We start from the raw sequence: 12,162 nt of genomic DNA, 5'->3' as shown, positions 1-12,162 counted from the left end.
CATATATTTTTCATTCCATGTACCTATAAAATTTCTATGTTTTATAACAATCAAAATTTATGAAAATATTGGAATAGATAGTTTATAATTACGAGCAGACTCAATTTTTTTTGGCAAAATCTAATATCAAATTTATCCGTATTAATCTATGTTCACTTTAGATAAATGGACGCATATCAAAACTGCTTTCTACATACATAAATTAACATTATAATAGATGACCTTGCACTTGGTTCTCTAATCATATAGTAGACTGCACGTGCTGAATTTGTTACTATGTTGAATATCAGCTGTTAGCTTTAGTCATTCCAGTCGATTATAATTTTTAATTGGCAAGATAACTAGAAAAAAAAAGGTACAATTATCATTTGAGCTTTTTTTCTGATTATAATGTTTGATGTCAATCATCTCAATTTAACTGACAACAAAGTAGGCTAGGTATTCACAATAAATACGAAAAATTAATATTTTAGTTCAAGAAAACATCTAATTCCAGTTATTGATTGATTCCAAAAACATTTCAGTTGCTAAATTGTCTTCATATTAGATTAAAAATTAGTTTTTGAAACAGGTAAAAAATTTGATGTTATCACGAACAATTTCGATATTTATTATAACGAAAAGAGATATAATTGATCTGGAAAAATACTAATCAAGATCTCAATAATATGATGGTAGTTTTAATAAAATCCCATAAGACATATTTCCATTAAATTGGTTTGAAGAATAAAAATCGAATGCTTGTGGTGGACTGTCAAAAAGCTAAAATGAAAGTAGTCCCTTAAAAGAACTTTTGTCCACATTGGTTGAACACCATAGACAAACATGGAGTGGACGTCCGAAGTCAAATTTTTTTCAAAATGTATTACTTGTAGATTCGCAACTATCTATCAACAATTTTTTCCATTCTATAGCTTGATACAAATTTCAAATGATTCAATACAAGGACGATCTATATTTTTACTTCACCCACGAAAAGATTTATATATTTTCCAACGTTATCTCCTTTTAGTTCCATAGAGTTTTCCTAGCGATGTTCAATAAGTTTGATACACGTTTTTATGATAAAAATCGTCAAGTTCCTCATTAACTGTCGACATCACCTCTTCATTGTTGAAAAATATTTGACCATCGAGTCATTTTTTATAATCTGGGAACAGAAAATAATCCCAGGGGACTCAATCTGGCGAAGAAAGTCATGAGGCAGCAATTCAAACTTTACTTCATTAAATTTTCCATTGCAATAATGGATGTGTGAGTTGGTGCATTTCTTAATGAAACAACACTTTCTTCGTAGTCAAATGCTTGACTTCTTCGCTCAAACGTTGCAATAAGCTCAAATAATATTCGCCGTTGATTGTTTTTTCTATTTCAAGATAGTCAATGAAAATTATCACCCGCGCATCCCAAAAAACCGACGTCATGACCTTGCCTGAAGATGAGCTTTGCCTTCTTTGAAACCGGTTCTTCCTTTTCAGTCCATTGTTTTTATTGTTTCAAGTGTAAACTGACGGACCCAAGACTCTGTTTTTGTTCTATTGTGATCACCCATCTTGCACACAGCTTTCTGATGTCCTAATTTTTAGTTAATATGTGATGTACCTCACATGTGATGCTGGTAGGAATGTCTACCATGTCTGCTAGCTCCCGCACTTTCATTCGACGTTCATCCAATTCTTCTTTATGGAATTTCTTCAGCATCTCTGGAGTCGTCACCTCATTTGATCGACTAATGCGAAGCTGGTCTTCGAACCATTCTTCTACTCAATATTTTACTGTTAACTGTGAAGGAACAGTCTCTCCTGGAGTAGAATCTAGTTCAGATTTATATTAGTTGGGCTAATGCCGTCCAAATAAAAGTTTTGTATTACGATGATCACTATTGATGGCTTCCAAACAAATACTAAACAACATGGCGTCTTCAAATTTCAAATTTTCAATCTCTAGGTCAGGCCAGGTACTTCCGAGACCATCCTCGTACTTAGTAGCAATGTTTAGAAGACTTGGTTCAATGATATGGGATTCAGTGTTTCTCAGGATAACACTGTTTTGGTATGTTTCATTAGTCAGTTAAGACTCATAGAACTACTTATCTGACTGATTTCATGAATCCATTTGTCGACAAATTCAACTATCTAGAAATTGTCTTGAATAAAAATTACTACGGACGAACCAACGAGCTAACCTTGCGTATATAGTGTACAAGATGTATATTCGTTCCATATTGGGTGTATATTATATGGGGTAACATATAAAACAACAATATAAAGCTCAAAAATTTGTATGAGCCTAATGATGATATCTCCTAACCAATCAGATTTGACAGAAATTCAAGAACCACCATTAAATAATCGTAGACAATTTTACAAAGCGTTTTATATCAAAAAGTTGCCTTTATAAATATTTGTAATCTTATAGTATCTTATTGGAGAATAAAATCATACCCTCCCTTGGAAGAGGTTTTTGTTAGAACCAAAAGGCTCCATCTCAAATAGTCCATAATATACTTAATGGACATGGACTAGAACCAGCATTTTTTGTCTTTGTTGAGGCGTTGCTCTGTTGTAGTAATGACAGACTCAAAATCGAGGAGTCTCCAATAAATATTTATAATCAGGAACCTATGGTTGAATGTATTAATTATAAATTAATTAATTAAGGAAACGCAGGTAAAGAAATTACCTGTCTATGTAGACAGGGTACTAAAGTGTCCCGTTCAATTTCCTTCTATTGGTATCTCACAAAGTTGCCGCAAACAGTACCATAACGATTACCGATTGTCAAGGAATATAAAGTAAAAGTCAAATCAATTTTTGATTAAATTTGCTGTAATGTCTTCATAATAATCGGCAACATAGTCTTCAATAATAACACATTATGTACAAAACCGATTTTAATTTCAGCAAGCGTTATTATAAAACATGGACCTCTTAATCAATAATTTTCACTTTTATCCAGCGGTAAATTACTACATCAAACTCTTGAACCATAACCGTGTTTTATGAAAAAATAATGGGTCTATTGGAACGTCTGAAAATTTTATTTAACGCAACTAATTTTGCCACTATTATTCGGTAAAAGCCAAGTTTTATTAAGTTTTTTTTAGTTAATATCACAACTTATGAGAGCCCAATTTCCACGCTACGCTGTCATAAATGCAACATTGATTATCTGCTTATTTTTACTGCAACTGCAACTGCAACTATGATTGCTGATTTTTTTTCAGAAAAACAAATATTTTTAAAATTATTAGTTGGGTAGTCTTCGAATTCATTTTGTCATGGTCAAAAAATAAACATTCACTTTAATCCTTATGCCTCGTCTTTCCGTCTTGCTATACCAAACTTTTTTATATTCGCCTTCATCTCTTCTATCATGTTCTTCCTTGGTTTTCCTTGTTCTTACTTGCTCTTCCTTGGTCTTTCTTCATCTTCCTTCGTCTTCCTTCATCTTCCTTCGTCTTTCTTCGTCTTCCTTCGTCTTCCTTCGTCTTCCTTCGTCTTCCTTCGTCTTCCTTCGTCTTCCTTCGTCTTCCTTCGTCTTCCTTCGTCTTCCTTCGTCTTCCTTCGTCTTCCTTGGTATTCCTTGATCTTCCTTGGTCTTCCTTTTTTTCCTTTTACGGTATTCAAATTCTAAAATTCCAAGCAGTAGAAGACCGTTGGATGAAAAACAAATATTTCTAAAATTACTAGTTGGGTTTTGTAGTTGAATTCATTTTGTCATGGTCAAAAAATAAAAATCAACTGTCTTATGTCTCGTCTTTCCGTCTTGCTATAACAAACTTTTTTATATTCGCCTTCACCTAAACTAATCTAACCTAACTTAACCTAACCTTACCTAATCCAACCAAACCTAACCTAACCTAATCTTTTTCTTTGCCTGAGGTGGGGTGGAAGATAATGCGTTCCTCACAGCGGGCGCGTGCATTGCTGTGAGTTTGTATGGGAACAAGTTGTCATATCATCTGCGTATCTCCTCTATTTCCATACTCCTATTTAACCTTCAGAGTTCATGTCTTCTTTCTCCTTTTTGGTCATAACGTCGGTCATGAATTACGTTATCGCATTCCAGGTTTCTTTATTGTTAATCATATTTCCTATGATCTCACCTACCGGTGGCAATTCTCCTATTAGATCTTCAAGTTCCTTTCTTTCCTCACTCCATCGTACACATTCGTACTGGAGTTGGCCCGGGTCGTCCCTTTGGCCACATGTTAACCATGTGTCATCCGTGGTTTTCTGGATTCTTCAGCCTAACCTAACCTAACCTCTTCTTTTGTGTGGGTGGTAAAATCCTCCAAAGACCTCCGGGAAGGTGATCCAGGTGTGCTGGATCCGGACGCCTACCAGCTAAAAATCTACCCTCTTCTCCACCAACGCATGTGAAACTGTTTTTAGCGAACATCACTTAACCTAATCTAATCTAATTGAACCTAACCTAACCATACTCAAATTGAAAGCCTTCTTCGTGGAAAATTCAAAATACGAAATTTTCTAATTATTTTGAACCTAATAAAAAGCTTTCGTTCTTAGCAAAAATAATTTTGAAAAATCATAGATGTTGCTGATGGTTTTTCATTTTGTATGATGATAATAATTAATCAAAAGATTGTATGTTCCCCGTTTCTTTCGTGTGTGCGCTATATGCACAAAATGTTTTCTAAATATGCCAGTGCGCTTGATGCACGTGCGCTTCTCGCACTCCACCTTAAAGGGTAGTATTATTTAGAAGACCAGATATTCGACAGTAGATTCATATATACTAAATCTTCAAAATTTTTTAGTAGCTGTGAACAAATAAAACTCCAATTCTTACTCAACTTTAATCAAACTCAAAATGTTTGCACAGAATCCTATATGGGAGAAGAAGATAAAAACCCAGCCTACTAGTTCAGCAAAGTAGTTTTACTGCAATTGGTACTGTGATTATCATAACGTTACAAGCACAAGTATATTTAAATTAGAGATTTCAACATTTCAAAAAACCCCTTTGAGATTGTTTTATATGATTACATACAAGCAAATAATATTTTTGATTCCAATTGATTCAATGCTAGATACTTCAATTCAGCTCCCATCAAATGAAGATTCAGATCCTGATACCATTTACTCATCACCTAGTTTACTCACGACGTTTAGCTAAAAACACTTAAAGGTTTTTTTTTAATTTTCCAGTGTCTCTTCAATAGGTATCATCTTGAGCCATATTACTCTAGGAGATCTATCTATGCAACGTTTTCTTTTTCTAAGAGCTCTGTAACTTAAACAAGCTTCACATATTTTGATTACCTTGATATATCCAGATAAATCCTAACTAGTGTTTATTTTGCATCGAACTGTTTCTAATTTTCGATTCATTGTATTCTTGTTCTTCATCAGATATACCAAGTACAAAGATGAAGTATTTGAATGGAGTATTCTACATGAAGCTATTGCTGGACGAAATTATCTCTCCATAATGATGATATGTTATCTTTTTCAACAGGTCAGACTGCAGAAACTCTCCTCAACCTGTGTCAACGAGTGAAGGATTCGTTTCAAGTGTCCTGGAAGATGATTTCATTGGTGGGTGTTATTTTGAAGTATTCCAAACAAAAAGAAGAAGACGCTTTTATTAGGATAGAAGAAGGTAGTTGTTTCGTGATTTATTTTTATACATTTAGATTTAGACTGAAAGAAATTAGACTGACGAGGGGTTTGGAACATTGTCTAAAAGATTGGCTTAACTGTAAACAAATGGATTCTTAAGTGTTTCCAAAAATTTGGCAAGGCATCATTTGTGACATTGCTAATTAGATTATTAATTTATATCGGGTTGGCCATCGGCCATATTACAAGCAGAAAAAAATTAACGTAAGTCTCCACAAAAAAATATGGATTTTATTTTCAGAATTTTTAAAAAATTTAACTTATTAATTGGCACTTGAATACGATAATGGAATTCTTCAATAAATTATGGTGCGTTTTTCATTTGAAAAGTTGTAGTCTATCTCTTCAAATAACAAGTAGGGGAGAGTAGGAATCGTGTTATTAAACAATGTCTGTAAGTCCGGTTTTGTTTAGCCGATTCTTATAAACTTGATGTTGCTTGAAAGAGCAAAACAAAAGATATATTCGAAGCAATTCAATTTGCAACGTGAATACTAGAGGGCGTTGTTTCATATACGGGGACCGTTTTTTTTTCAAATTCCGATAAGCTATAAATAGAAGACAAGTTAATATAAAACAATAATTTTATTGATGAATTTGCGGTTTTCTTCAATATCATTTTATCAAATCGTTGAACCAGGTCATCTGAAACAACAGATTTGCGCCCTTGTCCCCCGTCATCATGCACATCTTTAAAATTTCGATACTATTCACGCACAATATCATCACTCATTAAGTTTTCCCCATACACACGACACGGCACACGAATAATGGCGGACATGTTTACGCGGCTGTAGCACAACGCCGACTGACGCCTGAATGTCAACTATGGCCGAGGGTGTAATGCGAGAGAATCGCAGTCGCAGACAGCGCACGGAGCAATCGGAGGCTGAAAAAAACACGACCCTCGTATTTCGTGATTTCTTTTCTCTCTGCCCGAGGTATCTTCAGAAATGTATTGCAAATGGCGGGAATTTTTGTTCAAATTTCTAATAGGGGGGATATTTGAACAAGAGCTAGGACAAAATTAGAAAGAACATAGAAGAAGCTGCTAAAAAGGCGATAGGCGCAAACATTGTTGTAATCAACAACAAAAACGCTAACACAATCCATGGTTTCGTCGAGAAGTGAAGACAAATGTAAGCAAGCTTTTTCAGCGTATAAAATGTTACTAATATACCATAAGCTCGCAATAGATACAGCTTCCAAAAACAATTATTAAGAGTGATAACAGAACAATGGAAAGAAATAACTTAACTTTGAAATTTCTAGAACCATTGATGAGATGCGCGTTTCGATAACTAATTTATCGTCTTCAGGTACTGTAGGTAAGCTGAAACCTTATACTGCATTTTCCCACCAATAAACCTTCTCTCGCGAAAATTGATTTCAGCGGGAAAACCATATACATTTGAGAGTAGCTTAAATAGGGACAAAGGGCCAATTCCTTACAGCTCACTCTATAGTTTAGTAGTCAATGAATAAATGGAAAGATTTCCGTCAAGGAGGATTTCCCGCTGGAATTAATTTTCGCGGGAGGAGGATTATTGGTGGGCAAATCCAGTATAAAAGTCAAGTAAGTCAAGTCATTAGGTTTTAGTTTTCGTTTAGTCTTTGAAGGCGATAACTTGGTTACGCGCATCAGACTGTAATTGTGAGTGTTAGTGCAGTGGTGGTAAAAAAAGTCTTCAGTCTCGGCGAAGAGCGCGTCAGACAGTGTAATTGTGAGCTTTTGGTCAGGAGACAGATTTTTGGTTGATTTTAGTCACTGTTTCCGGAGTTGAAACAGTCACAGAGCGATCTGGGCGCTGGTCATCTCCAGTGCTTCCTAGGCTCTTACTACACCACTCAAAAACACGCGCATGAGATTGAATTGTCCTCTTGCAACAATTTATAGCACTCAGTTGGAGTTTTCTTTCAATTTAACCACCCGTCTAGGACGCCCTATAGGCGCGCAGTCTAGTTATTTAATAGTCACACCTCGTATTTCAAAAAACTTTTTTTCCGCCACAGAAAAAACTTAGTTTTTTTGGAAATATCTTTGTAAGGAATGGTAGGAAGTTTAATTTGTTTTGAGTTAATTTTATGGCAAAATTGAATCGTATCCACTTCACAATTTGTACACAAATACAAAAACCACAAATTGCCACATATGTGGTTCTAATAAGTACGAGTGTAGTTTCAAGAAACGAGTTGATAGACCGGAAGATTTACACCATATACTTGTGATTACCTTTAAGGTCATAAAGTGATTTAAAAAAGCTTTTTGACGCAAAAAGTTTACATAAAATAAATCATCTAATACTTTACTATTAATGTTTGTAAGATTTATTTTATGAGCGATGGTATTGCGTATTTTTCGTTTAAAAATTTCGGATTTTATGCGTTAGTGAAATATTATAATCATAAAACTCATATACCTACGGTGAAAATTTTTTTAAAGAGATACATATAAGGACTTCTTTTGTCCCGCGTAACAAAACAGAATCGTAAAGTGGGTGGAAAGCAACTTAAATGAAGTTTTTGTTTCTCAACATACAACTTTTATTTCTGAAACATTACTAGGTAGCTTTATAGATAATAAAACGAAATTTTGAAACGATTCGTTACGGATTTTTTTCCGAATCTAGTACCGAATTCTAAGAAATGTTTATACTTCAAAACAGCACATCAATACAATTTTTTTTAATAAATTGCTTTTCTTTGGAAATATGTACTTTAAATAATATTTTTCAATACCTACGAAAAGTTTTGTTACAAAAATTTATAGAGAAAATGAAGGAAAAACAAACAACTTGACATTGACCTAAATAATCTCTATACTGGCAAACTTCCCAATCCCACAAGTTAGTTGCAACATTGCTTGGAATATAACTTCTTTTTCTCTATTTTCATCGATTCAACAATTCCTATGTTAATCTCCTCCAAAACTTCGGGCAGCTGAATGCGATAGATTTTTTAGTTCAACGTATACTTAACAAATTAGTTAAAATTATAATTGTAAACAATAAATTTGTATTTTGTGTGTGTTGATTAACATTTTTATTTCTAAATTTCCCAGTTAAAAAAATTATTATATGATGGAACCTGTATATAATTGAATTTTCAGTTCAATGCTCTTTTCATGATACGAAGTCTGGCTATTAAATAACAAGATTGCGCGCCAGGAGGGCGGCCTAGATGGGTGGGTTTCTAGATATCTTATCTATACACGTCTCAAAACACATTTCTGTTACTATTGTAGTATTTGTACAGTAGAGGTTTGAAACGAACGTGCTATATATAAACTGAGTGCTATAAATTGTTGCAAGAGGCCTATGGGGACCATTCTCTAACTCTTGTGCTTGTTTTTAAGTGCTGTAAGCGCTTTATTGAGGGCTGAAAGAGCTCTGAAGATGACCAGCACCCAGGTCGCCCTGTGACTGTTTTAACTCCGGAAAAAGTGATAAAAATCAACCAAATTGTGCATGCAGATCGTCTAATTAGCATCCGGATGATTGCCGAGGCTATAAACACCGATAAAGAGACGGTTAGAAAAATTTTACACGAGGAATTACACATGACAAAAGTCTGTGCCAAAAAATTTGATTCCTCACCTTGCGTCAACGGGTTTGCTCAGATTTCCTTGAAATGTTAGAGAAAGATCTACTTTGAAAAGGACCTGATTTGAGTCGATGGAAGTGGTAAAACAAAAAACGGCAGGGCCCCTAAAGGCTCTCACCAAAGAAGACTTCCAGCACTGCTTCCATCAATGAAAAAAACGTATGGAAAAAACTCTTTTTCGTAGTCAGTCTCGTTATTCAATATCCAGACCTCGTACAAACTGCTTTTGCTTTTATAACAAAAAAGTAGTTCAGAAGCCAAGAAGTTTGTTGAAAAAAGTTGGTTGAATATTTTAGCAGTTATTCTTCTTTTCATAATTCAAGTCTGACAGGTCTACTTTCAAATTTCTAGGCATTATATTTTAATAATATTTCTATATATTTCTACGTTTTTTTTACCATCATAATTATAACATCACACGTGAAAAACATGTCGAAACTTTCATGTGTTATTTGTTGTATTTTTTCCTTCCATCTGAAAACAATTTTCAAAAATATTACAAAAATCACACGGTTTTTAATATATTTTCGTTTCTAGACGCTTTTTCAGTTTATTTGGTTTAATGCTATCTGCTTTAAACATTTTTATAACACAAAGTAAGCTTTTTCAGATTTAAATTAACAAGTACTAAATCAATCCCAGCAACAGCGTTTTTATCAAATTTATACACACCACCAATGATTCACCTCAATGTTTCTGAAAAGACTTCGCCCTCACCAAGGGCATCAATTTCCACGGGCTTTCGCTTTATTGCGAAACCTCGAACTCAAACTCCATTCCCGCAGTTCCCAAAGACTGCATCCGCTGCTCTTCACCCCGACCACTCCGCAGATATTTGCAATCCTACACCTATCTGTCCCTCTTGCGGTGCATCTGATCACAAACTCGATAAATGTACTAAAACAATTCCACTAACTGTTATTATTGCGGCGCTTTCCACCCCCGTTGTCCGAAGAGGATGTAAATCCCAAAAGTCCCCAAGGAAACTGACTCAGTCACCCTGGAAAACCCTAAACTTCCTACGACATTCCAACTGACACCCAAAATTCTTGAAATTCTGGCAACTACCATCATGAATGCCATCCTCACTTCACGTGTGCTAGTAGCCTCATTCAGCTCAATACAACTGTACCGTCACTAGCCGCGTGGGTAACCACATCAACTCCACCTTTTTTGGTGATACTAAAACCAACCTTGCCGATAGACTTCTCGCTGGCTCTCCCAATTCAATCAGATATACTCCACCCACCCTACACGTCGAGTGTCGGTATTGCAGGTTTTCTGCGGCTTCCTTGCAACCTAATGAACTAGTTCTTCAGTAAAATGGCTTTCAGATTTTTCAAAAAATCAAAAAAAAAACAAAACGAGAAGGACTGTTTTCACTTGCAGGCTCTTTTTTCGATTTCTTCTAGCCAAAAATTCTAAAAATTCGCTTTTCCTCCTCAAGAAAAGTTTGGAAACATAACCCCATGCAACCATCACAACCTCGACCCTACAGAGGAGCAATTCCTATATCAGTGCCCACTTCAATAAGCCCTCCTCATATGAAATTTTCATTATCCTACCAAACTTTATCCAACGAATCTCTCTCTCTCTCTCTCTCTACTATCCTGGACTACTACTAGATGGCTCTTTTCCTTAAAAACTAAGAGTAAACTTCCCTATTCCCTTTTGGATTAACAGCAGAAACTTTTATAATAATTCCCCTGTCACCTTCTTCTTCAGGTGCCATCTCCATTTAATTAAGGTTGGCGACAATTTCTGCATACTTATTTCGGTCCTGAGTGGTGCGAATTAAAGATGATATGTTCATACCAGTCCAATCGCGTTTGTTTTCTAACCATGAATGTTGTCTACGACCAGGTCCAGGTTTTGCTTCGATTTTTCCTTCTATATATTGTAAATATGTCCCAGATAAGGGGTTTTTCTTCTCTTTATTGTTGTTAGTAACTCTCTTTTCTTTCCCATACTTCATCGTTGGGTATATGTTGAGTCCATGATGGTCTGTTCCACTTCCAATGTCCATGTCTCTGCTTCATACATGAGAACTGAGTGCACGTACGCCTCTACACCATCAGGTGAATTTTGGACCCACTAATGGTGTGACAGACTTTTTGCCGCTTTCCTCATTCATCATTCAAGTAGCTTTGATTTGTCTTGTATTTTTTTTACAAACTCCACAGACTGGGCGAGCTTCACACTAAAAGAATGTCAACCCAATCACATCTGTAGACGAAAATTTTTCCTTTATCTAAACTAAACCATATCCTACATCCAGTCAAAGCGTTACAGACAAATTAACATCCACTCGCACCGTTACTGCTACGAGTCTTTTCCATAAAATAAGGTTCCCAACGTTTATTCATCTATTTTTCGACATTTAGATCAATACATTTTGGCATAGGGTGTACCATCTTCTATACGCGTAAGCTGTATCTTTCACGGCAACGCGAATACAGCTTAAGACCTCTGAGATGGGAATCACTAGGAGCCGCTTCCATACGTTGCCGTTTGTTGTCATCAGCTGGTCTTGCTGACATCGAGGATCATCTTGCTGAGCACCCGAATCGACACTCTTTGTTCTTACAGTATCGCTTCTCCCGCTTTCGCCATCACTTCATCCGAACGTTGTTTGTCATGGATGTCTGTACGTCCGTCTTTGAATTCTCTTGTTGGTAATGAACCTCTACAGGAGGAATCTTTTTTGAACACAGAAAACGAATCATGAAGCGTATTTCTTATCTGGGGTAATAATTAATGTTGTAGATAGCTCGTTGTGGCGGAAACTGGGAGAAAGTAAACCAATTGCACCAAATCTCGCTTAGCAGCGTTTCTAACGTTCGTAGATTATTGGGAACCCATTTATTATAGAAAACCCTCGTATGAAAATCATTAATTATTTTCTTAAATT

At 35.5% G+C, this 12,162-nt stretch overlaps 1 protein-coding gene across 4 annotated transcripts in view; it reads left to right on the top strand.

Moving 5' to 3' along the window:
* Positions 1–12,162, top strand: part of LOC130451776 (protein doublesex) — a 152,492-nt gene that overhangs the window by 94,583 nt on the left and 45,747 nt on the right. For all 4 annotated transcript variants that reach the window (XM_056791009.1, XM_056791012.1, XM_056791011.1 and 1 more), the window contains one exon: positions 5,485–5,628. The gene's annotated coding sequence lies outside the window, so the exon portion shown is untranslated. The remainder of the gene's footprint in view (positions 1–5,484; positions 5,629–12,162) is intronic.

Source organism: Diorhabda sublineata, chromosome X (genome assembly GCF_026230105.1).
Source record: "Diorhabda sublineata isolate icDioSubl1.1 chromosome X, icDioSubl1.1, whole genome shotgun sequence".
Lineage (NCBI taxonomy): Eukaryota > Metazoa > Arthropoda > Insecta > Coleoptera > Chrysomelidae > Diorhabda > Diorhabda sublineata.
The sequence above is the reverse complement of the archived record's forward strand: the minus strand, read 5'-3'. Positions and strand labels throughout refer to the sequence as shown.